Source organism: Musca domestica, unplaced genomic scaffold, assembly GCF_030504385.1.
Source record: "Musca domestica strain aabys unplaced genomic scaffold, Musca_domestica.polishedcontigs.V.1.1 5, whole genome shotgun sequence".
In the NCBI taxonomy this organism is placed as follows: domain Eukaryota; kingdom Metazoa; phylum Arthropoda; class Insecta; order Diptera; family Muscidae; genus Musca; species Musca domestica.
The window spans coordinates 26,261,369-26,286,103 of NW_026712346.1; the positions used below are offsets into that span (position 1 = coordinate 26,261,369).

The 24,735-nt window shown below is 29.1% G+C and overlaps 23 non-coding genes and 3 pseudogenes across 23 annotated transcripts; all 26 read left to right on the forward strand.

Moving 5' to 3' along the window:
- Positions 1–541: 541 nt before the first annotated feature.
- On the forward strand, positions 542–660 carry LOC131805164 (5S ribosomal RNA). Its single transcript, XR_009343560.1, has one exon. It is a non-coding gene; the product is annotated as a 5S ribosomal RNA (ribosomal RNA).
- A 545-nt stretch (positions 661–1,205) lies between these two features.
- LOC131805186 (5S ribosomal RNA) lies at positions 1,206–1,324 on the forward strand. The gene has a single exon (XR_009343582.1). It is a non-coding gene; the product is annotated as a 5S ribosomal RNA (ribosomal RNA).
- Positions 1,325–1,864: 540 nt separating this feature from the next.
- LOC131805306 (5S ribosomal RNA) lies at positions 1,865–1,983 on the forward strand. The gene has a single exon (XR_009343629.1). It is a non-coding gene; the product is annotated as a 5S ribosomal RNA (ribosomal RNA).
- A 548-nt stretch (positions 1,984–2,531) lies between these two features.
- LOC131805307 (5S ribosomal RNA) lies at positions 2,532–2,650 on the forward strand. The gene has a single exon (XR_009343630.1). It is a non-coding gene; the product is annotated as a 5S ribosomal RNA (ribosomal RNA).
- Positions 2,651–3,200: 550 nt separating this feature from the next.
- Positions 3,201–3,319, forward strand: LOC131805159 (5S ribosomal RNA). The gene has a single exon (XR_009343555.1). It is a non-coding gene; the product is annotated as a 5S ribosomal RNA (ribosomal RNA).
- Positions 3,320–3,851: 532 nt separating this feature from the next.
- On the forward strand, positions 3,852–3,970 carry LOC131805308 (5S ribosomal RNA). Its single transcript, XR_009343631.1, has one exon. It is a non-coding gene; the product is annotated as a 5S ribosomal RNA (ribosomal RNA).
- Positions 3,971–4,517: 547 nt separating this feature from the next.
- On the forward strand, positions 4,518–4,636 carry LOC131805309 (5S ribosomal RNA). The gene has a single exon (XR_009343632.1). It is a non-coding gene; the product is annotated as a 5S ribosomal RNA (ribosomal RNA).
- Positions 4,637–5,185: 549 nt separating this feature from the next.
- Positions 5,186–5,304, forward strand: LOC131805165 (5S ribosomal RNA). Its single transcript, XR_009343561.1, has one exon. It is a non-coding gene; the product is annotated as a 5S ribosomal RNA (ribosomal RNA).
- Positions 5,305–5,852: 548 nt separating this feature from the next.
- On the forward strand, positions 5,853–5,971 carry LOC131805187 (5S ribosomal RNA). Its single transcript, XR_009343583.1, has one exon. It is a non-coding gene; the product is annotated as a 5S ribosomal RNA (ribosomal RNA).
- A 533-nt stretch (positions 5,972–6,504) lies between these two features.
- Positions 6,505–6,623, forward strand: LOC131805189 (5S ribosomal RNA). The gene has a single exon (XR_009343585.1). It is a non-coding gene; the product is annotated as a 5S ribosomal RNA (ribosomal RNA).
- Positions 6,624–7,164: 541 nt separating this feature from the next.
- LOC131805212 (5S ribosomal RNA) lies at positions 7,165–7,283 on the forward strand (annotated as a pseudogene).
- A 547-nt stretch (positions 7,284–7,830) lies between these two features.
- On the forward strand, positions 7,831–7,949 carry LOC131805167 (5S ribosomal RNA). The gene has a single exon (XR_009343563.1). It is a non-coding gene; the product is annotated as a 5S ribosomal RNA (ribosomal RNA).
- Positions 7,950–8,486: 537 nt separating this feature from the next.
- Positions 8,487–8,605, forward strand: LOC131805168 (5S ribosomal RNA). The gene has a single exon (XR_009343564.1). It is a non-coding gene; the product is annotated as a 5S ribosomal RNA (ribosomal RNA).
- Positions 8,606–9,156: 551 nt separating this feature from the next.
- On the forward strand, positions 9,157–9,275 carry LOC131805169 (5S ribosomal RNA). Its single transcript, XR_009343565.1, has one exon. It is a non-coding gene; the product is annotated as a 5S ribosomal RNA (ribosomal RNA).
- A 1,929-nt stretch (positions 9,276–11,204) lies between these two features.
- On the forward strand, positions 11,205–11,323 carry LOC131805170 (5S ribosomal RNA). The gene has a single exon (XR_009343566.1). It is a non-coding gene; the product is annotated as a 5S ribosomal RNA (ribosomal RNA).
- A 530-nt stretch (positions 11,324–11,853) lies between these two features.
- Positions 11,854–11,972, forward strand: LOC131805310 (5S ribosomal RNA). The gene has a single exon (XR_009343633.1). It is a non-coding gene; the product is annotated as a 5S ribosomal RNA (ribosomal RNA).
- Positions 11,973–12,496: 524 nt separating this feature from the next.
- On the forward strand, positions 12,497–12,615 carry LOC131805311 (5S ribosomal RNA). Its single transcript, XR_009343634.1, has one exon. It is a non-coding gene; the product is annotated as a 5S ribosomal RNA (ribosomal RNA).
- A 556-nt stretch (positions 12,616–13,171) lies between these two features.
- Positions 13,172–13,290, forward strand: LOC131805312 (5S ribosomal RNA). The gene has a single exon (XR_009343635.1). It is a non-coding gene; the product is annotated as a 5S ribosomal RNA (ribosomal RNA).
- Positions 13,291–13,800: 510 nt separating this feature from the next.
- LOC131805127 (5S ribosomal RNA) lies at positions 13,801–13,919 on the forward strand. The gene has a single exon (XR_009343523.1). It is a non-coding gene; the product is annotated as a 5S ribosomal RNA (ribosomal RNA).
- Positions 13,920–14,431: 512 nt separating this feature from the next.
- LOC131805236 (5S ribosomal RNA) lies at positions 14,432–14,550 on the forward strand (annotated as a pseudogene).
- Positions 14,551–15,096: 546 nt separating this feature from the next.
- Positions 15,097–15,215, forward strand: LOC131805313 (5S ribosomal RNA). Its single transcript, XR_009343636.1, has one exon. It is a non-coding gene; the product is annotated as a 5S ribosomal RNA (ribosomal RNA).
- A 5,992-nt stretch (positions 15,216–21,207) lies between these two features.
- On the forward strand, positions 21,208–21,326 carry LOC131805314 (5S ribosomal RNA). Its single transcript, XR_009343637.1, has one exon. It is a non-coding gene; the product is annotated as a 5S ribosomal RNA (ribosomal RNA).
- A 911-nt stretch (positions 21,327–22,237) lies between these two features.
- On the forward strand, positions 22,238–22,355 carry LOC131805222 (5S ribosomal RNA; annotated as a pseudogene).
- A 539-nt stretch (positions 22,356–22,894) lies between these two features.
- On the forward strand, positions 22,895–23,013 carry LOC131805316 (5S ribosomal RNA). Its single transcript, XR_009343639.1, has one exon. It is a non-coding gene; the product is annotated as a 5S ribosomal RNA (ribosomal RNA).
- Positions 23,014–23,917: 904 nt separating this feature from the next.
- Positions 23,918–24,036, forward strand: LOC131805152 (5S ribosomal RNA). The gene has a single exon (XR_009343548.1). It is a non-coding gene; the product is annotated as a 5S ribosomal RNA (ribosomal RNA).
- Positions 24,037–24,579: 543 nt separating this feature from the next.
- LOC131805317 (5S ribosomal RNA) lies at positions 24,580–24,698 on the forward strand. The gene has a single exon (XR_009343640.1). It is a non-coding gene; the product is annotated as a 5S ribosomal RNA (ribosomal RNA).
- The last annotated feature ends 37 nt before the right edge of the window (positions 24,699–24,735 follow it).

Below are 24,735 nucleotides of genomic sequence, written 5' to 3' on the forward strand. Positions count from 1 at the left end.
TTTTTATATTTTTTTTTAATTTAAAAAATATTTTTTCTAATTTAAAAAATATTTTTTATATTTAACAAATTATTTTTTATTTATTTTGTAAAAATATCTTTTAAATAGCTTTTATTTTATTTTTTTAATTCAAAAAAAAAAAAAAAAAAAAAAACAAACAAAAAAATAACGTTACTTTGAATAGCTAATGAATATAATGTATTGATTTTCAGCTAAACATATTTTTGAACGTTGTAAAATATTTTTTCTTTTATGGTTTAAAAATAACAATATAAGATTTATTTTCTCTATTTTGAAAAATAAAGTATAAAACATATTTATTTGCATCTAATATTTGCTTTAAAGTTGTTTTAAAAATAATTTTAAGGTTCATCTTTGAAATATTTTTATTTCATACTTGTAAGAAAACTGTTTATTTCCCTTAATCGAAACAAGCATACAATCCCTTATTCGTTCGTGTGTATGTTCAACACTCAAAAGACGTTGTCTTAATATAGCATTCACTGTTAGGCATATGAAGCAAAATAAACTATGCTTCTTTGCCAACGACCATACCACGCTGAGTACATCGGTTCTCGTCCGATCACCGAAATTAAGCAGCGTCGGGCGCGGTTAGTACTTAGATGGAGGACCGCTTGGGAACACCGCGTGTTGTTGGCATTGTCCAACTTTTTTATATTTTTTTTTAATTTAAAAAATATTTTTTCTAATTTAAAAAAATATTTTTTATATTTAACAAATTATTTTTATTTATTTTGTAAAAATATCTTTTAAATAGCTTTTATTTTATTTTTTTAATTCAAAAAAAAAAAAAAAAACAAAAAAAAAAATAACGTTACTTTGAATAGCTAATGAATATAATGTATTGATTTTCAGCTAAACATATTTTTGAACGTTGTAAAATATTTTTTCTTTTATGGTTTAAAAATAACAATATAAGATTTATTTTCTCTATTTTGAAAAATAAAGTATAAAACATATTTATTTGCATCTAATATTTGCTTTAAAGTTGTTTTAAAAATAATTTTAAGGTTCATCTTTGAAATATTTTTATTTCATACTTGTAAGAAAACTGTTTATTTCCCTTAATCGAAACAAGCATACAATCCCTTATTTGTTCGTGTGTATGTTCAAAACTCAAAAGACGTTGTCTTAATATAGCATTCACTGTTAGGCATATGAAGCAAAATAAACTATGCTTCTTTGCCAACGACCATACCACGCTGAGTACATCGGTTCTCGTCCGATCACCGAAATTAACCAGCGTCGGGCGCGGTTAGTACTTAGATGGGGGACCGCTTGGGAACACCGCGTGTTGTTGGCATTGTCCAACTTTTTTATATTTTTTTTTAATTTAAAAAATATTTTTTCTAATTTAAAAAATATTTTTTATATTTAACAAATTATTTTTTATTTATTTTGTAAAAATATCTTTTAAATAGCTTTTATTTTATTTTTTTAATTCAAAAACAAAAAAAAAAAAAAAAAATAACGTTACTTTGAATAGCTAATGAATATAATGTATTGATTTTCAACTAAACATATTTTTGAACGTTGTAAAATATTTTTTCTTTTATGGTTTAAAAATAACAATATTAGATTTATTTTCTCTATTTTGAAAAATAAAGTATAAAACATATTTATTTGCATCTAATATTTGCTTTAAAGTTGTTTTAAAAATAATTTTAAGGTTCATCTTTGAAATATTTTTATTTCATACTTGTAAGAAAACTGTTTATTTCACTTAATCGAAACAAGCATACAATCCCTTATTCGTTCGTGTGTATGTTCAACACTCAAAAGACGTTGTCTTAATATAGCATTCACTGTTAGGCATATGAAGCAAAATAAACTATGCTTCTTTGCCAACGACCATACCACGCTGAGTACATCGGTTCTCGTCCGATCACCGAAATTAAGCAGCGTCGGGCGCGGTTAGTACTTAGATGGGGGACCGCTTGGGAACACCGCGTGTTGTTGGCATTGTCCAACTTTTTTATATTTTTTTTAATTTAAAAAATATTTTTTCTAATTTAAAAAATATTTTTTATATTTAACAAATTATTTTTTATTTATTTTGTAAAAATATCTTTTAAATAGCTTTTATTTTATTTTTTTAATTCAAAAAAAAAAAAAAAAAAAAACAAAAAAAAAAATAACGTTACTTTGAATAGCTAATGAATATAATGTATTGATTTTCAGCTAAACATATTTTTGAACGTTGTAAAATATTTTTTCTTTTATGGTTTAAAAATAACAATATAAGATTTATTTTCTCTATTTTGAAAAATAAAGTATAAAACATATTTATTTGCATCTAATATTTGCTTTAAAGTTGTTTTAAAAATAATTTTAAGGTTCATCTTTGAAATATTTTTATTTCATACTTGTAAGAAAACTGTTTATTTCCCTTAATCGAAACAAGCATACAATCCCTTATTCGTTCGTGTGTATGTTCAACACTCAAAAGACGTTGTCTTAATATAGCATTCACTGTTAGGCATATGAAGCAAAATAAACTATGCTTCTTTGCCAACGACCATACCACGCTGAGTACATCGGTTCTCGTCCGATCACCGAAATTAAGCAGCGTCGGGCGCGGTTAGTACTTAGATGGGGGACCGCTTGGGAACACCGCGTGTTGTTGGCATTGTCCAACTTTTTTATATTTTTTTTTAATTTAAAAAATATTTTTTCTAATTTAAAAAATATTTTTTATATTTAACAAATTATTTTTTATTTATTTTGTAAAAATATCTTTTAAATAGCTTTTATTTTATTTTTTTAATTCAAAAAAAAAAAAAAAAAAAAACAAAAAAAAAAAATAACGTTACTTTGAATAGCTAATGAATATAATGTATTGATTTTCAGCTAAACATATTTTTGAACGTTGTAAAATATTTTTTCTTTTATGGTTTAAAAATAACAATATAAGATTTATTTTCTCTATTTTGAAAAATAAAGTATAAAACATATTTATTTGCATCTAATATTTGCTTTAAAGTTGTTTTAAAAATAATTTTAAGGTTCATCTTTGAAATATTTTTATTTCATACTTGTAAGAAAACTGTTTATTTCCCTTAATCGAAACAAGCATACAATCCCTTATTTGTTCGTGTGTATGTTCAACACTCAAAAGACGTTGTCTTAATATAGCATTCACTGTTAGGCATATGAAGCAAAATAAACTATGCTTCTTTGCCAACGACCATACCACGCTGAGTACATCGGTTCTCGTCCGATCACCGAAAATAAGCAGCGTCGGGCGCGGTTAGTACTTAGATGGGGGACCGCTTGGGAACACCGCGTGTTGTTGGCATTGTCCAACTTTTTTATATTTTTTTTTAATTTAAAAAATATTTTTTCTAATTTAAAAAATATTTTTTATATTTAACAAATTATTTTTTATTTATTTTGTAAAAATATCTTTTAAATAGCTTTTATTTTATTTTTTTAATTCAAAAACAAAAAAAAAATAACGTTACTTTGAATAGCTAATGAATATAATGTATTGATTTTCAACTAAACATATTTTTGAACGTTGTAAAATATTTTTTCTTTTATGGTTTAAAAATAACAATATTAGATTTATTTTCTCTATTTTGAAAAATAAAGTATAAAACATATTTATTTGCATCTAATATTTGCTTTAAAGTTGTTTTAAAAATAATTTTAAGGTTCATCTTTGAAATATTTTTATTTCATACTTGTAAGAAAACTGTTTATTTCACTTAATCGAAACAAGCATACAATCCCTTATTCGTTCGTGTGTATGTTCAACACTCAAAAGACGTTGTCTTAATATAGCATTCACTGTTAGGCATATGAAGCAAAATAAACTATGCTTCTTTGCCAACGACCATACCACGCTGAGTACATCGGTTCTCGTCCGATCACCGAAATTAAGCAGCGTCGGGCGCGGTTAGTACTTAGATGGGGGACCGCTTGGGAACACCGCGTGTTGTTGGCATTGTCCAACTTTTTTATATTTTTTTTTAATTTAAAAAATATTTTTTCTAATTTAAAAAATATTTTTTATATTTAACAAATTATTTTTTATTTATTTTGTAAAAATATCTTTTAAATAGCTTTTATTTTATTTTTTTAATTCAAAAAAAAAAAAAAAAAAAAACAAAAAAAAAATAACGTTACTTTGAATAGCTAATGAATATAATGTATTGATTTTCAGCTAAACATATTTTTGAACGTTGTAAAATATTTTTTCTTTTATGGTTTAAAAATAACAATATAAGATTTATTTTCTCTATTTTGAAAAATAAAGTATAAAACATATTTATTTGCATCTAATATTTGCTTTAAAGTTGTTTTAAAAATAATTTTAAGGTTCATCTTTGAAATATTTTTATTTCATACTTGTAAGAAAACTGTTTATTTCCCTTAATCGAAACAAGCATACAATCCCTTATTCGTTCGTGTGTATGTTCAACACTCAAAGACGTTGTCTTAATATAGCATTCACTGTTAGGCATATGAAGCAAAATAAACTATGCTTCTTTGCCAACGACCATACCACGCTGAGTACATCGGTTCTCGTCCGATCACCGAAATTAAGCAGCGTCGGGCGCGGTTAGTACTTAGATGGGGGACCGCTTGGGAACACCGCGTGTTGTTGGCATTGTCCAACTTTTTTATATTTTTTTTTAATTTAAAAAATATTTTTTCTAATTTAAAAAATATTTTTTATATTTAACAAATTATTTTTTATTTATTTTGTAAAAATATCTTTTAAATAGCTTTTATTTTATTTTTTTAATTCAAAAAAAAAAAAAAAAAAAAAAACAAACAAAAAATAACGTTACTTTGAATAGCTAATGAATATAATGTATTGATTTTCAGCTAAACATATTTTTGAACGTTGTAAAATATTTTTTCTTTTATGGTTTAAAAATAACAATATAAGATTTATTTTCTCTATTTTGAAAAATAAAGTATAAAACATATTTATTTGCATCTAATATTTGCTTTAAAGTTGTTTTAAAATAATTTTAAGGTTCATCTTTGAAATATTTTTATTTCATACTTGTAAGAAAACTGTTTATTTCCCTTAATCGAAACAAGCATACAATCCCTTATTCGTTCGTGTGTATGTTCAACACTCAAAAGACGTTGTCTTAATATAGCATTCACTGTTAGGCATATGAAGCAAAATAAACTATGCTTCTTTGCCAACGACCATACCACGCTGAGTACATCGGTTCTCGTCCGATCACCGAAATTAAGCAGCGTCGGGCGCGGTTAGTACTTAGATGGAGGACCGCTTGGGAACACCGCGTGTTGTTGGCATTGTCCAACTTTTTTATATTTTTTTTTAATTTAAAAAATATTTTTTCTAATTTAAAAAAATATTTTTTATATTTAACAAATTATTTTTTATTTATTTTGTAAAAATATCTTTTAAATAGCTTTTATTTTATTTTTTTAATTCAAAAAAAAAAAAAAAAAAACAAAAAAAAAAATAACGTTACTTTGAATAGCTAATGAATATAATGTATTGATTTTCAGCTAAACATATTTTTGAACGTTGTAAAATATTTTTTCTTTTATGGTTTAAAAATAACAATATAAGATTTATTTTCTCTATTTTGAAAAATAAAGTATAAAACATATTTATTTGCATCTAATATTTGCTTTAAAGTTGTTTTAAAAATAATTTTAAGGTTCATCTTTGAAATATTTTTATTTCATACTTGTAAGAAAACTGTTTATTTCCCTTAATCGAAACAAGCATACAATCCCTTATTTGTTCGTGTGTATGTTCAAAACTCAAAAGACGTTGTCTTAATATAGCATTCACTGTTAGGCATATGAAGCAAAATAAACTATGCTTCTTTGCCAACGACCATACCACGCTGAGTACATCGGTTCTCGTCCGATCACCGAAATTAACCAGCGTCGGGCGCGGTTAGTACTTAGATGGGGGACCGCTTGGGAACACCGCGTGTTGTTGGCATTGTCCAACTTTTTTATATTTTTTTTTTTAATTTAAAAAATATTTTTTCTAATTTAAAAAATATTTTTTATATTTAACAAATTATTTTTTATTTATTTTGTAAAAATATCTTTTAAATAGCTTTTATTTTATTTTTTTAATTCAAAAACAAAAAAAAATAACGTTACTTTGAATAGCTAATGAATATAATGTATTGATTTTCAGCTAAACATGTTTTTGAACGTTGTAAAATATTTTTTCTTTTATGGTTTAAAAATAACAATATAAGATTTATTTTCTCTATTTTGAAAAATAAAGTATAAAACATATTTATTTGCATCTAATATTTGCTTTAAAGTTGTTTTAAAAATAATTTTAAGGTTCATCTTTGAAATATTTTTATTTCATACTTGTAAGAAAACTGTTTATTTCCCTTAATCGAAACAAGCATACAATCCCTTATTCGTTCGTGTGTATGTTCAACACTCAAAAGACGTTGTCTTAATATAGCATTCACTGTTAGGCATATGAAGCAAAATAAACTATGCTTCTTTGCCAACGACCATACCACGCTGAGTACATCGGTTCTCGTCCGATCACCGAAATTAACCAGCGTCGGGCGCGGTTAGTACTTAGATGGGGGACCGCTTGGGAACACCGCGTGTTGTTGGCATTGTCCAACTTTTTTATATTTTTTTTTTAATTTAAAAAATATTTTTTCTAATTTAAAAAATATTTTTTATGTTTAACAAATTATTTTTTATTTATTTTGTAAAAATATCTTTTAAATAGCTTTTATTTTATTTTTTTAATTAAAAAAAAAAAAACAAAAAAAAAAAATAACGTTACTTTGAATAGCTAATGAATATAATGTATTGATTTTCAGCTAAACATATTTTTGAACGTTGTAAAATATTTTTTCTTTTATGGTTTAAAAATAACAATATAAGATTTATTTTCTCTATTTTGAAAAATAAAGTATAAAACATATTTATTTGCATCTAATATTTGCTTTAAAGTTGTTTTAAAATAATTTTAAGGTTCATCTTTGAAATATTTTTATTTCATACTTGTAAGAAAACTGTTTATTTCCCTTAATCGAAACAAGCATACAATCCCTTATTCGTTCGTGTGTATGTTCAACACTCAAAAGACGTTGTCTTAATATAGCATTCACTGTTAGGCATATGAAGCAAAATAAACTATGCTTCTTTGCCAACGACCATACCACGCTGAGTACATCGGTTCTCGTCCGATCTCCGAAATTAACCAGCGTCGGGCGCGGTTAGTACTTAGATGGGGGACCGCTTGGGAACACCGCGTGTTGTTGGCATTGTCCAACTTTTTTATATATTTTTTTTTAATTTAAAAAATATTTTTTCTAATTTAAAAAATATTTTTTATATTTAACAAATTATTTTTTATTTATTTTATAAAAATATCTTTTAAATAGCTTTTATTTTATTTTTTTAATTCAAAAAAAAAAAAAAAAAAAAAAAAAAAAAAAATAACGTTACTTTGAATAGCTAATGAATATAATGTATTGATTTTCAGCTAAACATATTTTTGAACGTTGTAAAATATTTTTTCTTTTATGGTTTAAAAATAACAATATATTTATTTTCTCTATTTTGAAAAATAAAGTATAAAACATATTTATTTGCATCTAATATTTGCTTTAAAGTTGTTTTAAAAATAATTTTAAGGTTCATCTTTGAAATATTTTTATTTCATACTTGTAAGAAAACTGTTTATTTCCCTTAATCGAAACAAGCATACAATCCCTTATTCGTTCGTGTGTATGTTCAACACTCAAAAGACGTTGTCTTAATATAGCATTCACTGTTAGGCATATGAAGCAAAATAAACTATGCTTCTTTGCCAACGACCATACCACGCTGAGTACATCGGTTCTCGTCCGATCACCGAAATTAAGCAGCGTCGGGCGCGGTTAGTACTTAGATGGAGGACCGCTTGGGAACACCGCGTGTTGTTGGCATTGTCCAACTTTTTTATATTTTTTTTTAATTTAAAAAATATTTTTTCTAATTTAAAAAATATTTTTAATATTTAACAAATTATTGTTTATTTATTTTGTAAAAATATCTTTTAAATAGCTTTTATTTTATTTTTTTAATTCAAAAAAAAAAACAAAAAAAAATAACGTTACTTTGAATAGCTAATGAATATAATGTATTGATTTTCAGCTAAACATATTTTTGAACGTTGTAAAATATTTTTTCTTTTATGGTTTAAAAATAACAATATAAGATTTATTTTCTCTATTTTGAAAAATAAAGTATAAAACATATTTATTTGCATCTAATATTTGCTTTAAAGTTGTTTTAAAAATAATTTTAAGGTTCATCTTTGAAATATTTTTATTTCATACTTGTAAGAAAACTGTTTATTTCCCTTAATCGAAACAAGCATACAATCCCTTATTCGTTCGTGTGTATGTTCAACACTCAAAAGACGTTGTCTTAATATAGCATTCACTGTTAGGCATATGAAGCAAAATAAACTATGCTCCTTTGCCAACGACCATACCACGCTGAGTACATCGGTTCTCGTCCGATCACCGAAATTAAGCAGCGTCGGGCGCGGTTAGTACTTAGATGGAGGACCGCTTGGGAACACCGCGTGTTGTTGGCATTGTCCAACTTTTTTATATTTTTTTTTTAATTTAAAAAATATTTTTTCTAATTTAAAAAATATTTTTTATATTTAACAAACTATTTTTTATTTATTTTGTAAAAATATCTTTTAAATAGCTTTTATTTTATTTTTTTAATTCAAAAAAAAAAAAAAAAAAAAAAAAAAAAAAAAAAAAACGTTACTTTGAATAGCTAATGAATATAATGTATTGATTTTCAGCTAAACATATTTTTGAACGTTGTAAAATATTTTTTCTTTTATGGTTTAAAAATAACAATATAAGATTTATTTTCTCTATTTTGAAAAATAAAGTATAAAACATATTTATTTGCATCTAATATTTGCTTTAAAGTTGTTTTAAAAATAATTTTAAGGTTCATCTTTGAAATATTTTTATTTCATACTTGTAAGAAAACTGTTTATTTCCCTTAATCGAAACAAGCATACAATCTCTTATTCGTTCGTGTGTATGTTCAACACTCAAAAGACGTTGTCTTAATATAGCATTCACTGTTAGGCATATGAAGCAAAATAAACTATGCTCCTTTGCCAACGACCATACCACGCTGAGTACATCGGTTCTCGTCCGATCACCGAAATTAAGCAGCGTCGGGCGCGGTTAGTACTTAGATGGAGGACCGCTTGGGAACACCGCGTGTTGTTGGCATTGTCCAACTTTTTTATATTTTTTTTTAATTTAAAAAATATTTTTTCTAATTTAAAAAATATTTTTTATATTTAACAAACTATTTTTTATTTATTTTGTAAAAATATCTTTTAAATAGCTTTTATTTTATTTTTTTAATTCAAAAAAAAAAAAAAAAAAAAAAAAAAAAAAAAAAAAAAAAAACGTTACTTTGAATAGCTAATGAATATAATGTATTGATTTTCAGCTAAACATATTTTTGAACGTTGTAAAATATTTTTTCTTTTGTGGTTTAAAAATAACAATATAAGATTTATTTTCTCTCTTTTGAAAAATAAAGTATCTTTCTATATCTATAAAAGAGGAAAATGTTTGTACGTTTGTTTGTTTGTTTGTTTGTTTGTAATTTATGGACTCGAAAACTGCTGAATAGATTTTTCTGAAAATTTCCATATATACTGCAACATCGCCTGAAAGTAACATAGGCTATATACATTTTTGAATTTCCACTTGGAACTGGAGATATAGCATCAGAATCGGAGGTACCTCCCAAAAATTTAGATTTTATATGCACATATCTATTGATCGGTTAAAGATACAGTCTCCAAATTTGGAATGTGTAACGGAATTTGGAACAAAAATAAGTTTGCTAAATTATATTGTAATCGGTTCAGATTTGGATATAGCTCCCATATATATTTTCGACCGATTTCGTTCATTTGATGCCTCAAACACAATATGAATGTTCGATTCCAATGAAATTTGGAATATGTGACGGGATTTGATCCGAAAATAAATTTGTCAAATTATATTGAAATCGGTTCAGATTTGGATATAGCTCCCATATATATTATCCGCCGATTTCACATATTTGATGCACATTTGACAAATTATATTCAAATACGCTCAGATGTGGTTATAGCTCCCATATATATACTCAGCCGATTTCACATATTTGATGCACCCAAAGCGAGAGAGACAAAATCTGGCACCAGCAAAAATTGCCAAATTATATTGAAATCAGTTGAGGTTTGGATATAGCTAACATATATATTTCGGCCGATTTCATACATATTATGCACCAAACACGATATATATGACCGATTCCAATGAAATTCAGAATGTGTGGCGGAATTTTGTTATAATAATAAATGTGATAAATTAATTGGAAATTAGTTAGGATTTGGATATAGCTCCCATATATATATTCTCGGCCGATTTCACATATTTGACGCACCAATTTCAATTAAATATGAAAGGTGTGGCGGAGTTTGGTGTAAAAGTATTTTTTTTTAAATTATATTTAAATCGGATCAGATTGGGATATGATTTTAATAAGAACCATTGACCCACAACGCCTTAGGCTAACACTAAAAAACAACACAACAATTTATTTGAAATACGCTTATTACGGCGAAGTATGTTGCTATCTCGAATTCACTAATTGCGATAGGAATGCCACTCTACTTAAAAAAATTGCAGTTTCCTACACGCTTGGTATTTGCTATGAAATAAATAAATCCAAAGGACAAACCCTTCGTGTATGCATGTCATGTTACTGCTTTTGTAATGATTGTGTTTATTAACACAATAAATTAGTGCAATATTTTTTTTAATTTATAAATTTGTTTTTCTTTATCCAACATATATTCGTAAATAAAATTTTGAATGCACATAAAATCAAAAGGGGTAGCGAAGCGCACCGGGTTCAGCTAGTAAAACATATTTATTTGCATCTAATATTTGCTTTAAAGTTGTTTTAAAAATAATTTTAAGGTTCATCTTTGAAATATTTTTATTTCATACTTGTAAGAAAACTGTTTATTTCCCTTAATCGAAACAAGCATACAATCCCTTATTCGTTCGTGTGTATGTTCAACACTCAAAAGACGTTGTCTTAATATAGCATTCACTGTTAGGCATATGAAGCAAAATAAACTATGCTTCTTTGCCAACGACCATACCACGCTGAGTACATCGGTTCTCGTCCGATCACCGAAATTAAGCAGCGTCGGGCGCGGTTAGTACTTAGATGGAGGACCGCTTGGGAACACCGCGTGTTGTTGGCATTGTCCAACTTTTTTATATTTTTTTTTTAATTTAAAAAATATTTTTTCTAATTTAAAAAATATTTTTTATATTTAACAAATTATTTTTTATTTATTTTGTAAAAATATCTTTTAAATAGCTTTTATTTTATTTTTTTAATTCAAAAAAAAAAAAATAACGTTACTTTGAATAGCTAATGAATATAATGTATTGATTTTCAGCTAAACATATTTTTGAACGTTGTAAAATATTTTTTCTTTTATGGTTTAAAAATAACAATATAAGATTTATTTTCTCTATTTTGAAAAATAAAGTATAAAACATATTTATTTGCATCTAATATTTGCTTTAAAGTTGTTTTAAAAATAATTTTAAGGTTCATCTTTGAAATATTTTTATTTCATACTTGTAAGAAAACTGTTTATTTCCCTTAATCGAAACAAGCATACAATCCCTTATTCGTTCGTGTGTATGTTCAACACTCAAAAGACGTTGTCTTAATATAGCATTCACTGTTAGACATATGAAGCAAAATAAACTATGCTTCTTTGCCAACGACCATACCACGCTGAGTACATCGGTTCTCGTCCGATCACCGAAATTAAGCAGCGTCGGGCGCGGTTAGTACTTAGATGGGGGACCGCTTGGGAACACCGCGTGTTGTTGGCATTGTCCAACTTTTTTATATATTTTTTTTAATTTAAAAAATATTTTTTATATTTAACAAATTATTTTTTATTTATTTTGTAAAAATATCTTTTAAATAGCTTTTATTTTATTTTTTTAATTCAAAAAAAAAAAAAAAAACAAAAAAAAAATAACGTTACTTTGAATAGCTAATGAATATAATGTATTGATTTTCAGCTAAACATATTTTTTAATGTTGCAAAATATTTTTTCTTTTATGGTTTAAAAATAACAATACAAGATTTATTTTCTCTATTTTGAAAAATAAAGTATAAAACATATTTATTTGCATCTAATATTTGCTTTAAAGTTGTTTTAAAAATAATTTTAAGGTTCATCTTTGAAATATTTTTATTTCATACTTGTAAGAAAACTGTTTATTTCCCTTAATCGAAACAAGCATACAATCCCTTATTCGTTCGTGTGTATGTTCAACACTCAAAAGACGTTGTCTTAATATAGCATTCACTGTTAGGCATATGAAGCAAAATAAACTATGCTTCTTTGCCAACGACCATACCACGCTGAGTACATCGGTTCTCGTCCGATCACCGAAATTAAGCAGCGTCGGGCGCGGTTAGTACTTAGATGGGGGACCGCTTGGGAACACCGCGTGTTGTTGGCATTGTCCAACTTTTTTATATTTTTTTTTAATTTAAAAAATATTTTTTCTAATTTAAAAAATATTTTTTATATTTAACAAATTATTTTTTACTTATTTTGTAAAAATATCTTTTAAATAGCTTTTATTTTATTTTTTTAATTCAAAAAAAAAAAAAAAAAAAAAAAACAAAACAAAAAAAAAATAACGTTACTTTGAATAGCTAATGAATATAATGTATTGATTTTCAGCTAAACATATTTTTGAACGTTGTAAAATATTTTTTCTTTTATGGTTTAAAAATAACAATATAAGATTTATTTTCTCTATTTTGAAAAATAAAGTATAAAACATATTTATTTGCATCTAATATTTGCTTTAAAGTTGTTTTAAAAATAATTTTAAGGTTCATCTTTGAAATATTTTTATTTCATACTTGTAAGAAAACTGTTTATTTCCCTTAATCGAAACAAGCATACAATCCCTTATTCGTTCGTGTGTATGTTCAACACTCAAAATACGTTGTCTTAATATAGCATTCACTGTTAGGCATATGAAGCAAAATAAACTATGCTTCTTTGCCAACGACCATACCACGCTGAGTACATCGGTTCTCGTCCGATCACCGAAATTAAGCAGCGTCGGGCGCGGTTAGTACTTAGATGGGGGACCGCTTGGGAACACCGCGTGTTGTTGGCATTGTCCAACTTTTTTATATTTTTTTTTAATTTAAAAAATATTTTTTATATTTAACAAATTATTTTTTATTTATTTTGTAAAAATATCTTTTAAATAGCTTTTATTTTATTTTTTTAATTCAAAAAAAAAAAAAAATAACGTTACTTTGAATAGCTAATGAATATAATGTATTGATTTTCAGCTAAACATATTTTTGAACGTTGTAAAATATTTTTTCTTTTATGGTTTAAAAATAACAATATAAGATTTATTTTCTCTATTTTGAAAAATAAAGTATAAAACATATTTATTTGCATCTAATATTTGCTTTAAAGTTGTTTTAAAAATAATTTTAAGGTTCATCTTTGAAATATTTTTATTTCATACTTGTAAGAAAACTGTTTATTTCCCTTAATCGAAACAAGCATACAATCCCTTATTCGTTCGTGTGTATGTTCAACACTCAAAAGACGTTGTCTTAATATAGCATTCACTGTTAGGCATATGAAGCAAAATAAACTATGCTTCTTTGCCAACGACCATACCACGCTGAGTACATCGGTTCTCGTCCGAACACCGAAATTAAGCAGCGTCGGGCGCGGTTAGTACTTAGATGGGGGACCGCTTGGGAACACCGCGTGTTGTTGGCATTGTCCAACTTTTTTATATATTTTTTTTAATTTAAAAAATATTTTTTCTAATTTAAAAAATATTTTTTATATTTAACAAATTATTTTTTATTTATTTTGTAAAAATATCTTTTAAATAGCTTTAGCTTTAAAAAAAATAACGTTACTTTGAATAGCTAATGAATATAATGTATTGATTTTCAGCTAAACATATTTTTGAACGTTGTAAAATATTTTTTCTTTTATGGTTTAAAAATAACAATATAAGATTTATTTTCTCTATTTTGAAAAATAAAGTATAAAACATATTTATTTGCATCTAATATTTGCTTTAAAGTTGTTTTAAAAATAATTTTAAGGTTCATCTTTGAAATATTTTTATTTCATACTTGTAAGAAAACTGTTTATTTCCCTTAATCGAAACAAGCATACAATCCCTTATTCGTTCGTGTGTATGTTCAACACTCAAAAGACGTTGTCTTAATATAGCATTCACTGTTAGGCATATGAAGCAAAATAAACTATGCTTCTTTGCCAACGACCATACCACGCTGAGTACATCGGTTCTCGTCCGATCACCGAAAGTAAGCAGCGTCGGGCGCGGTTAGTTCTTAGATGGGGGACAGCTTGGGAACACCGCGTGTTGTTGGCATTGTCCAACTTTTTTATATTTTTTTTTAATTTAAAAAATATTTTTTCTAATTTAAAAAATATTTTTTATATTTAACAAATTATTTTTTATTTATTTTGTAAAAATATCTTTTAAATAGCTTTTATTTTATTTTTTTAATTCAAAAAAAAAAAACAAAAAACAAAAAAAAAATAACGTTACTTTGAATAGCTAATGAATATAATGTATTGATTTTCAGCTAAACATATTTTTGAACGTTGTAAAATATTTTTTCTTTTATGGTTTAAAAATAACAATATAAGATTTATTTTCTCTATTTTGAAAAATAAAGTATAAAACATATTTATTTGCATCTAATATTTGCTTTAAAGTTGTTTTAAAAATAATTTTAAGGTTCATCTTTGAAATATTTTTATTTCATACTTGTAAGAAAACTGTTTATTTCCCTTAATCGAAACAAGCATACAATCCCTTATTCGTTCGTGTGTATGTTCAACACTCAAAAGACGTTGTCTTAATATAGCATTCACTGTTAGGCATATGAAGCAAAATAAACTATGCTTCTTTGCCAACGACCATACCACGCTGAGTACATCGGTTCTCGTCCGATCACCGAAATTAAGCAGCGTCGGGCGCGGTTAGTACTTAGATGGGGGACCGCTTGGGAACACCGCGTGTTGTTGGCATTGTCCAACTTTTTTATATATTTTTTTAATTTAAAAAATATTTTTTCTAATTTAAAAAATATTTTTTATATTTAACAAATTATTTTTTATTTATTTTGTAAAAATATCTTTTAAATAGCTTTTATTTTATTTTTTTAATTCAAAAAAAAAAAAAAACAAAAAAAAGTAACGTTACTTTGAATAGCTAATGAATATAATGTATTGATTTTCAGCTAAACATATTTTTGAACGTTGTAAAATATTTTTTCTTTTATGGTTTAAAAATAACAATATAAGATTTATTTTCTCTATTTTGAAAAATAAAGTATAAAACATATTTATTTGCATCTAATATTTGCTTTAAAGTTGTTTTAAAAATAATTTTAAGGTTCATCTTTGAAATATTTTTATTTCATACTTGTAAGAAAACTGTTTATTTCCCTTAATCGAAACAAGCATACAATCCCTTATTCGTTCGTGTGTATGTTCAACACTCAAAAGACGTTGTCTTAATATAGCATTCACTGTTATGCATATGAAGCAAAATAAACTATGCTTCTTTGCCAATTCTGTGTTGTGCTGTGGTCGTGTAAAGACATAAATCGGAAAATTAAAAAGTGAATAGTGCTCAGTGAAAAATAAATAAAAGTGTTTGTTGGCCTTTACTGAGATAAAATTTGTTTCAAACTACTTTGTTTCAAACTATGGCCACAAAAAAACAAAGAAGCGTGAATTGTGTTTTGCCGTCGAGTTGGCAGTTGGATTTAAATTGCTGACTGAATGGCTGGTTTTGGCAGTGCTGTAGGTGGTGACGGCGTTGCCAACCACGAATCTACCAACGAGGGGTTGGTTTGTGCCGTCGCTTATAAAAATGGTGATGGCAACGATATGGATGGTGAATTGGATATTGCGCCACACACAAAACGCCTGGAAGCAGGCAATGAATTTGGAGACATTTCCTGTGGACAAGCAGTGTTGTCAATATCGCCTAAGGCGGAAAAAGGCAAAAAACGCAAACACTGCAAATGCGACCGAGACGACACATACGAGTCGATGAAGTTGGAAGCTGCTAATGCAGAATTGAAAAAAGCTCTTCAAACTATTGAGCAGAAGTACATAGCCCTCCTGACAGACTTCAATGCTCTCAAGGAGAGGCAAGATGAGAATGCCCGGGAATTCCAGGCAATGTTAAAAAGAGAAGCTTCATATAAACGTGAAGTGGAACGATTGGAGAAGAAAAACTCCTTAAAAATCAGTGATGCCAATTTGGTATCACCAACAATTGTTGAAGAGGCCACCATGGAGGTGGATACTGCTACTGCGCCGCTAGCAGAGCAGTCCGTGGTCACACCGCCAGTGCCACAGGTATCGATGGTAGCATGCCGTGCGCCATCACAGGTAGGCAAGAAGCCCATACTACCTGGAGGAGGGAAGGAGGTTGCCGCAGTTTCTACAAAACCAGCAGCAACTACCAATGGAAAAGGCAGCAAAGCAGCAAATAATGCTGGTTCCAGCCAACAAAAGGGCGTTACACCTAAAGGGGCAGGTAAGTCGAAACTTCCACCACCTATTTCGGTATACAACGCCAATGTCAAGGCACTAAATGACCTAGTAATTTCCAAACTAGGTCATGACAAGTTTACTATTTCAATAGTAAACAGAAAAATTTCCAACTTCCAAGTCCTGACATTGGAAGAACATCAGTCCGTCCGTGAACTATTGGTGGAACAAGGTATAAACTTTTATATCTTTACACCAAAGGGACAATCGATATATTCGGTTGTCATTGAAAAATTGCCTGACTCTTACGACGTAAAAGACGTAGAAGCAGGACTAAAAGCTTTACCTATATACTTAGAGGTAAAGCGTGTAGTAAAGTTGGGTGGTAACAAGTGGTTAGTGCACCTGGACAAAGGTTCGGACATCAACGGACTTTATAAGGTAAAGCGTATTTTCACGAACGGCATTGTCGTTCGTAAAGACAAAAAGAAGGGGTTGACACAGTGCCATAACTGCCAACGGCACTTCCATGTGTCAACTAATTGTGGTATGCCTTACTGCTCCGTTAAGTGCGCTGGGGACCATGGTCCTGGTAAGTGCAAAATACCCAAGGGCGTTAATAAGCCCACAATGATACCTGTAACTGACCCAGTTACAGGTAAGGTAACAATGCGGCCAGATTACGTATTCAAATGCGTAAACTGCAACCGCACTGGACACGCTGCGAACGCTCGCGACTGTCCAACACGCCTGAAGCTTTTGGCAAAAGCAGCTGAAGGCAAGGTTGCTAAGGCAGTGGAAACTGTGCCCAAAGCCAGTTTCCCTAAAGACAGTGGCAAGATACAGCCTAATGTATCATTTGCTTCTGCAACATCGGCTAAAGCTGCTCCTAAAGCTAATCTGACTTTAGGCCAGCATCCAAAAGCCAATGTGGTTACAGCTCAACCCAAAACTAACACAAATTTGGGTCTACCCAAAGCCAACATGGCTCTGGGCGAGCAATCGTTAGACAAAGTAGTCAGTGGCTTCACGCTTTTTGACGAACTCTGTAACGAAATCTTTGGTAAAGATTTCTTGACATCTGTCATGCAAGTTCGTCAATTTTCGGAAGAACTGAAGAGTGAGGACAAGGCAAGCCAGGCTAAAGCCATGGTCTCCTTGGTAGGCATGCTAGGTATAAATGGTTAGGTCTTCTACATTTATATTTGCCAACATTAACTCTGTTATATCAAGACATAAGAGGCACTACCTCCGTCTATTTCTCAATGAGCATCAGCCGGAGGTCATGATGTTGGCTGAACACAAACTATCTCTAAACCACAGATTTGAGATAGGAGGATATGTTAGTTTCTTGCAGTATAGGAGTAATTTGAGGGGTGGGGGTACCGCTATACTAGTAAGGGAAAACATAAGATGTGAAAGAATACCACTTGATTTGGGACCCATCGAGTGTACTTGTGTTAGAATCTATAGGGCCGGCGGGTCACCACTGTACGCAGTGGCTATGTACTGTAGGCCAGGGGAAAGATTCGATATAAATAGCTTAGAACCACTCGGGGATTTAGCTAGATCTGGGGAAGTTATAGTAGGGGCAGACCTTAATGCTAGACACACTAGCTGGGGGGATGCACAAACATGTACAAGAGGGAGGACAGTTCTAGATTTCTTAATCGGCTGTCCAGACCTAAACGTAATACCCACAGATGGACCAACCAGAGTAGATATTAGATCACAATCTTTTATCGACATCTGTTTGGCATCATCTGGTACCAATGTTGATGACAATGGGGGGCGAGGTATTGCAACCTTAGATTGCAATTCTGACCATAGGGCGTTAAAAATGACGGTTTACGGGGACGAACCTGAACGTAGACCTAGACGAACTTTCTTCGACTACAGAAGAATGGACAGAAGACAATTCAATAGGATATTGGCAGAAAGGCTCCCCAATTGCCAACTTCCTATAAATCGGAATGTTACTCATTCGAAAATCGATGCTTGCATCGATGCCACGAGCGAGGTTTTCCGATCTGCCATGGAGTCCGCAATTCCTAAAACTTATTCTGGGAATAGAGGACCTCGTAGACTTTCGCCAGAGATACTAGACCTAATCCGGCAAAAGAAAGTCTTACGCAGAAGATTATACCGTACACAAAACCCTGAAAGGTACATAACTCTCAGGGCCGAAATTCGCAACGCGGATAGAATTATCCAAGGAGCGATTTCGGAATACGAGTCAGCTCAGTGGGTTCAATTCCTCAGTGAAACCCAGGTGAACGATCGTATGTATGGTAGGGTAAAGGCGGCCGCGGGTATTAACCGCTACGCCAAAATCCCAGATCTCATCAGCAATGATGGGACCACGGCAGTCATGTCTAGCCAAAAGGCTAACATGTTAGCGGATTTTGTTCAAGGGCAATCCGATGCCGATGATACCACTCCTTTTAGCAACACTGTTAGAAGTGAAGTATCAATTTTTAATAATAATTCCCCACTGGTGACATTTGCAGATAACTTAACTGCAGATGGATCCACAATAAGTGAGGAAAATACATGGCGTAGGAATAAATTCCTAAAAGCTCCCAATATTGGAGCAGGACTGAAACGAAGATCTAATCGCAAATCCGCAGGACCGGATGGAATCCCTGACATTGTGTTAAGTAGGACCGATGGTGCAGCCTGGAAACACATTGCGATTATCTTCAATCACTGCATAAATTTGGGCTACTTCCCGGTTTCATGGAAAAGGGCAATCACTATTCCCATCCTGAAACCTGGAAAAGACCCCACATCTTGCAATAGTTATAGGCCAATTAGCTTACTTCCTGCATGTGGTAAGCTTTTTGAATATTTTATACTCTACGAAATTAGAGAAAAGTTAGAAGAAGGAGCAATCCTATCTGATAGTCAATTTGGCTTCAGGCAGGGTCATTCAACATCACATGCCCTGATGGTCTTAGGGGACTATGTGACTAAAGCTCTAAATAACAGATACATAACTATGGCTGTTAGTTTAGATTTTGCCAGGGCGTTCGACAATGTCTGGCAAAATGCCATCATATATAAAATGAGAAGACTAGGCTTCGACTTTAATATATGTAGATTAATCACTAGCTTCCTAGCAAATAGAAGCTTCAAAGTGAAAGTTGATGATGACCTTTCATCTGAAAGGGCAGTTACTGCCGGAGTCCCACAAGGTTCACTCCTTGGACCCGTCCTCTTCAACATATTTATTAGCGATATACCACGTGCGCCTGATGGACATTTGCTCCTGATTTATGCAGACGACATATTTGTCGCTGCTACGGGAGCCCACGCTGGGAATACTAATAATAGACTAAATGCGTATTTGGAGCAACTCTCCGAATTCTTCCAAACTTGGAAAATGCACTTGAATGTCGACAAGTGTGAGGCCATAACCTTCAAAGGCAAAAAGAAATACTTGTACCGTAGCGCCAGACAGTACGAGGCTTCGCTTGCAATTGGAGGGGAAACTATTAGAAATTCAGAACAAGTCAAATACTTGGGTGTAATCTTTCAAAGTAAATTTGAATTTAATAGACATATAGACTTTGTACTAAGAAAAGTCAAAGGCATATTTTGGGCCTATCAACGTGCTATCGGCACAAGAGGTGGGTTGACCGTTAAAGTTAGACTATTAATCTATAAACAGATCATTAGACCATTAATTGCCTACGCCTTTCCTGTCTGGTTTGGGATCTCTTCCCACCAAATGGAAAGGCTTCGCATATGGGAAAGACGCATTCTTAGGTCCTGCTTGGGCTTAAGACCAACGCAGGGTGAAGATGGAATATGGCGCTTACCGCCCAACAGGGTAGTATATAGTTCCATAGACTTCAACCGTATAGATAAATTTCTAATGTCCAGTGCCCTTAAATTCCTAGATCGGGCAGCTACGTTAGATAATAGTCTAGTTAGGGAAAGCCTTTTGCACGAAACCGATGTACAAAGGTTAATTCGGGCCAATTATAGGCCGCCGAGTAGCTTAGTTACACTAGATGAAGAAGGTCTTCTATATAGAGAGGACACACTCCTCTTCTATCATCGTAGGTTCGGCTCGTTAGACATCGACGACACAGTCTACCAAGCAGCCCAGTAACTGGTGTAACGCCCTCCATGTAAATAATGTAAATAGTAGTATGTAAATTAGTATAAGTAGAATATATAGTTATAAGATTAGTTTTTAAATCTAGTATGTAAGAAACAAAATCAAAAATGTTAGGGTCCCTTTTTTTATTCATCTTTTTTAAGGGAATTCATTAATGTTAATTTATTTACATTAAAGATTATAGAATTTTTTGAATTAATTTTAGGTAACATTAAATCTGTGACCCCCCCCTTATCGTATTATTTAGATAAACTTAGAAAAATAAGACTTTATGCTAAGTATTTTTAAGCTATAGACTTAAGAAATATTGTTAGTTAATAAGTTATTAAATAACTATGTGTAGAGAGCAGATGAAAAAAATAAACTTGATAAACTTGCTTCTTTGCCAACGACCATACCACGCTGAGTACATCGGTTCTCGTCCGATCACCGAAATTAAGCAGCGTCGGGCGCGGTTAGTACTTAGATGGGGGACCGCTTGGGAACACCGCGTGTTGTTGGCATTGTCCAACTTTTTTATATTTTTTTTTTAATTTAAAAAATATTTTTTCTAATTTAAAAAATATTTTTTATATTTAACAAATTATTTTTTATTTATTTTGTAAAAATATCTTTTAAATAGCTTTTATTTTATTTTTTTAATTCAAAAAAAAAAAAAACAAAAAAAAAAAAAAAAAAACGTTACTTTGAATAGCTAATGAATATAATGTATTGATTTTCAGCTAAACATATTTTTGAACGTTGTAAAATATTTTTTCTTTTATGGTTTAAAAATAACGATATAAGATTTATTTTCTCTATTTTGAAAAATAAAGTATAAAACATATTTATTTGCATCTAATATTTGCTTTAAAGTTGTGTTGTTGGCATTGTCCAACTTTTTTATATTTTTTTTTAATTTAAAAATATTTTTTCTAATTTAAAAATATTTTTTTTATATTTAACAAATTATTTTTTATTTATTTTGTAAAAATATCTTTTAAATAGCTTTTATTTTATTTTTTTAATTCAAAAAAAAAAAAAAAAAAAAAAAAAAAAAAAACGTTACTTTGAATAGCTAATGAATATAATGTATTGATTTTCAGCTAAACATATTTTTGAACGTTGTAAAATATTTTTTCTTTTATGGTTTAAAAATAACAATATAAGATTTATTTTCTCTATTTTGAAAAATAAAGTATAAAACATATTTATTTGCATCTAATATTTGCTTTAAAGTTGTTTTAAAAATAATTTTAAGGTTCATCTTTGAAATATTTTTATTTCATACTTGTAAGAAAACTGTTTATTTCCCTTAATCGAAACAAGCATACAATCCCTTATTCGTTCGTGTGTATGTTCAACACTCAAAAGACGTTGTCTTAATATAGCATTCACTGTTAGGCATATGAAGCAAAATAAACTATGCTTCTTTGCTGACGACCATACCACGCTGAGTACATCGGTTCTCGTCCGATCACCGAAATTAAGCAGCGTCGGGCGCGGTTAGTACTTAGATGGGGACCGCTTGGGAACACCGCGTGTTGTTGGCATTGTCCAACTTTTTTATATATTTTTTTTTAATTTAAAAAATATTTTTTCTAATTTAAAAAATATTTTTTATATTTAACAAATTATTTTTTATTTATTTTGTAAAAATATCTTTTAAATAGCTTTTATTTTATTTTTTTAATTAAAAAAAAAAACAAAAAAAAAATAACGTTACTTTGAATAGCTAATGAACATAATGTATTGATTTTCAGCTAAACATATTTTTGAACGTTGTAAAATATTTTTTCTTTTATGGTTTAAAAATAACAATATAAGATTTAGTTTCTCTATTTTGAAAAATAAAGTATAAAACATATTTATTTGCATCTAATATTTGCTTTAAAGTTGTTTTAAAAATAATTTTAAGGTCCATCATTGAAATATTTTTATTTCATACTTGTAAGAAAACTGTTTATTTCCCTTAATCGAAACAAGCATACAATCCCTTATTCGTTCGTGTGTATGTTCAACACTTAAAAGACGTTGTCTTAATATAGCATTCACTGTTAGGCATATGAAGCAAAATAAACTATGCTTCTTTGCCAACGACCATACCACGCTGAGTACATCGGTTCTCGTCCGATCACCGAAATTAAGCAGCGTCGGGCGCGGTTAGTACTTAGATGGGGGACCGCTTGGGAACACCGCGTGTTGTTGGCATTGTCCAACTTTTTTATATTTTTTTTTTAATTTAAAAAATATTTTTTCTAATTTAAAAAATATTTTTTATATTTAACAAATTATTTTTTATTTATTTTGTAAAAATATCTTTTAAATAGCTTTTATTTTATTTTTTTAATTCAAAAAAAAAAAAAAAACAAAAAAAAAAAAATAACGTTACTTTGAATAGCTAATGAATATAATGTATTGATTTTCAGCTAAACATATTTTTGAACGTTGTAAAATATTTTTTCTTTTATGGTTTAAAAATAACAATATAAGATTTATTTTCTCTATTTTGAAAAATAAAGTATAAAACATATTTATTTGCATCTAATATTTGCTTTAAAGTTGTGTTGTTGGCATTGTCCAACTTTTTTATATTTTTTTTTTTAATTTAAAAAATATTTTTTCTAATTTAAAAATATTTTTTTTATATTTAACAAATTATTTTTTATTTATTTTGTAAAAATATCTTTTAAATAGCTTTTATTTTATTTTTTTAATTCAAAAAAAAAAAAAAAAAAAATAACGTTACTTTGAATAGCTAATGAATATAATGTATTGATTTTCAGCTAAACATATTTTTGAACGTTGTAAAATATTTTTTCTTTTATGGTTTAAAAATAACAATATAAGATTTATTTTCTCTATTTTGAAAAATAAAGTATAAAACATATTTATTTGCATCTAATATTTGCTTTAAAGTTGTTTTAAAAATAATTTTAAGGTTCATCTTTGAAATATTTTTATTTCATACTTGTAAGAAAACTGTTTATTTCCCTTAATCGAAACAAGCATACAATCCCTTATTCGTTCGTGTGTATGTTCAACACTCAAAAGACGTTGTCTTAATATAGCATTCACTGTTAGGCATATGAAGCAAAATAAACTATGCTTCTTTGCCGACGACCATACCACGCTGAGTACATCGGTTCTCGTCCGATCACCGAAATTAAGCAGCGTCGGGCGCGGTTAGTACTTAGATGGGGGACCGCTTGGGAACACCGCGTGTTGTTGGCATTGTCCAACTTTTTTATATATTTTTTTTTAATTTAAAAAATATTTTTTCTAATTTAAAAAATATTTTTTATATTTAACAAATTATTTTTTATTTATTTTGTAAAAATATCTTTTAAATAGCTTTTATTTTATTTTTTTAATTAAAAAAAAAACAAAAAAAAAAAAAAATAACGTTACTTTGAATAGCTAATGAATATAATGTATTGATTTTCAGCTAAACATATTTTTGAACGTTGTAAAATATTTTTTCTTTTATGGTTTAAAAATAACAATATAAGATTTAGTTTCTCTATTTTGAAAAATAAAGTATAAAACATATTTATTTGCATCTAATATTTGCTTTAAAGTTGTTTTAAAAATAATTTTAAGGTCCATCATTGAAATATTTTTATTTCATACTTGTAAGAAAACTGTTTATTTCCCTTAATCGAAACAAGCATACAATCCCTTATTCGTTCGTGTGTATGTTCAACACTTAAAAGACGTTGTCTTAATATAGCATTCACTGTTAGGCATATGAAGCAAAATAAACTATGCTTCTTTGCCAACGACCATACCACGCTGAGTACATCGGTTCTCGTCCGATCACCGAAATTAAGCAGCGTCGGGCGCGGTTAGTACTTAGATGGGGGACCGCTTGGGAACACCGCGTGTTGTTGGCATTGTCCAACTTTTTTATATTTTTTTTTAATTTAAAAA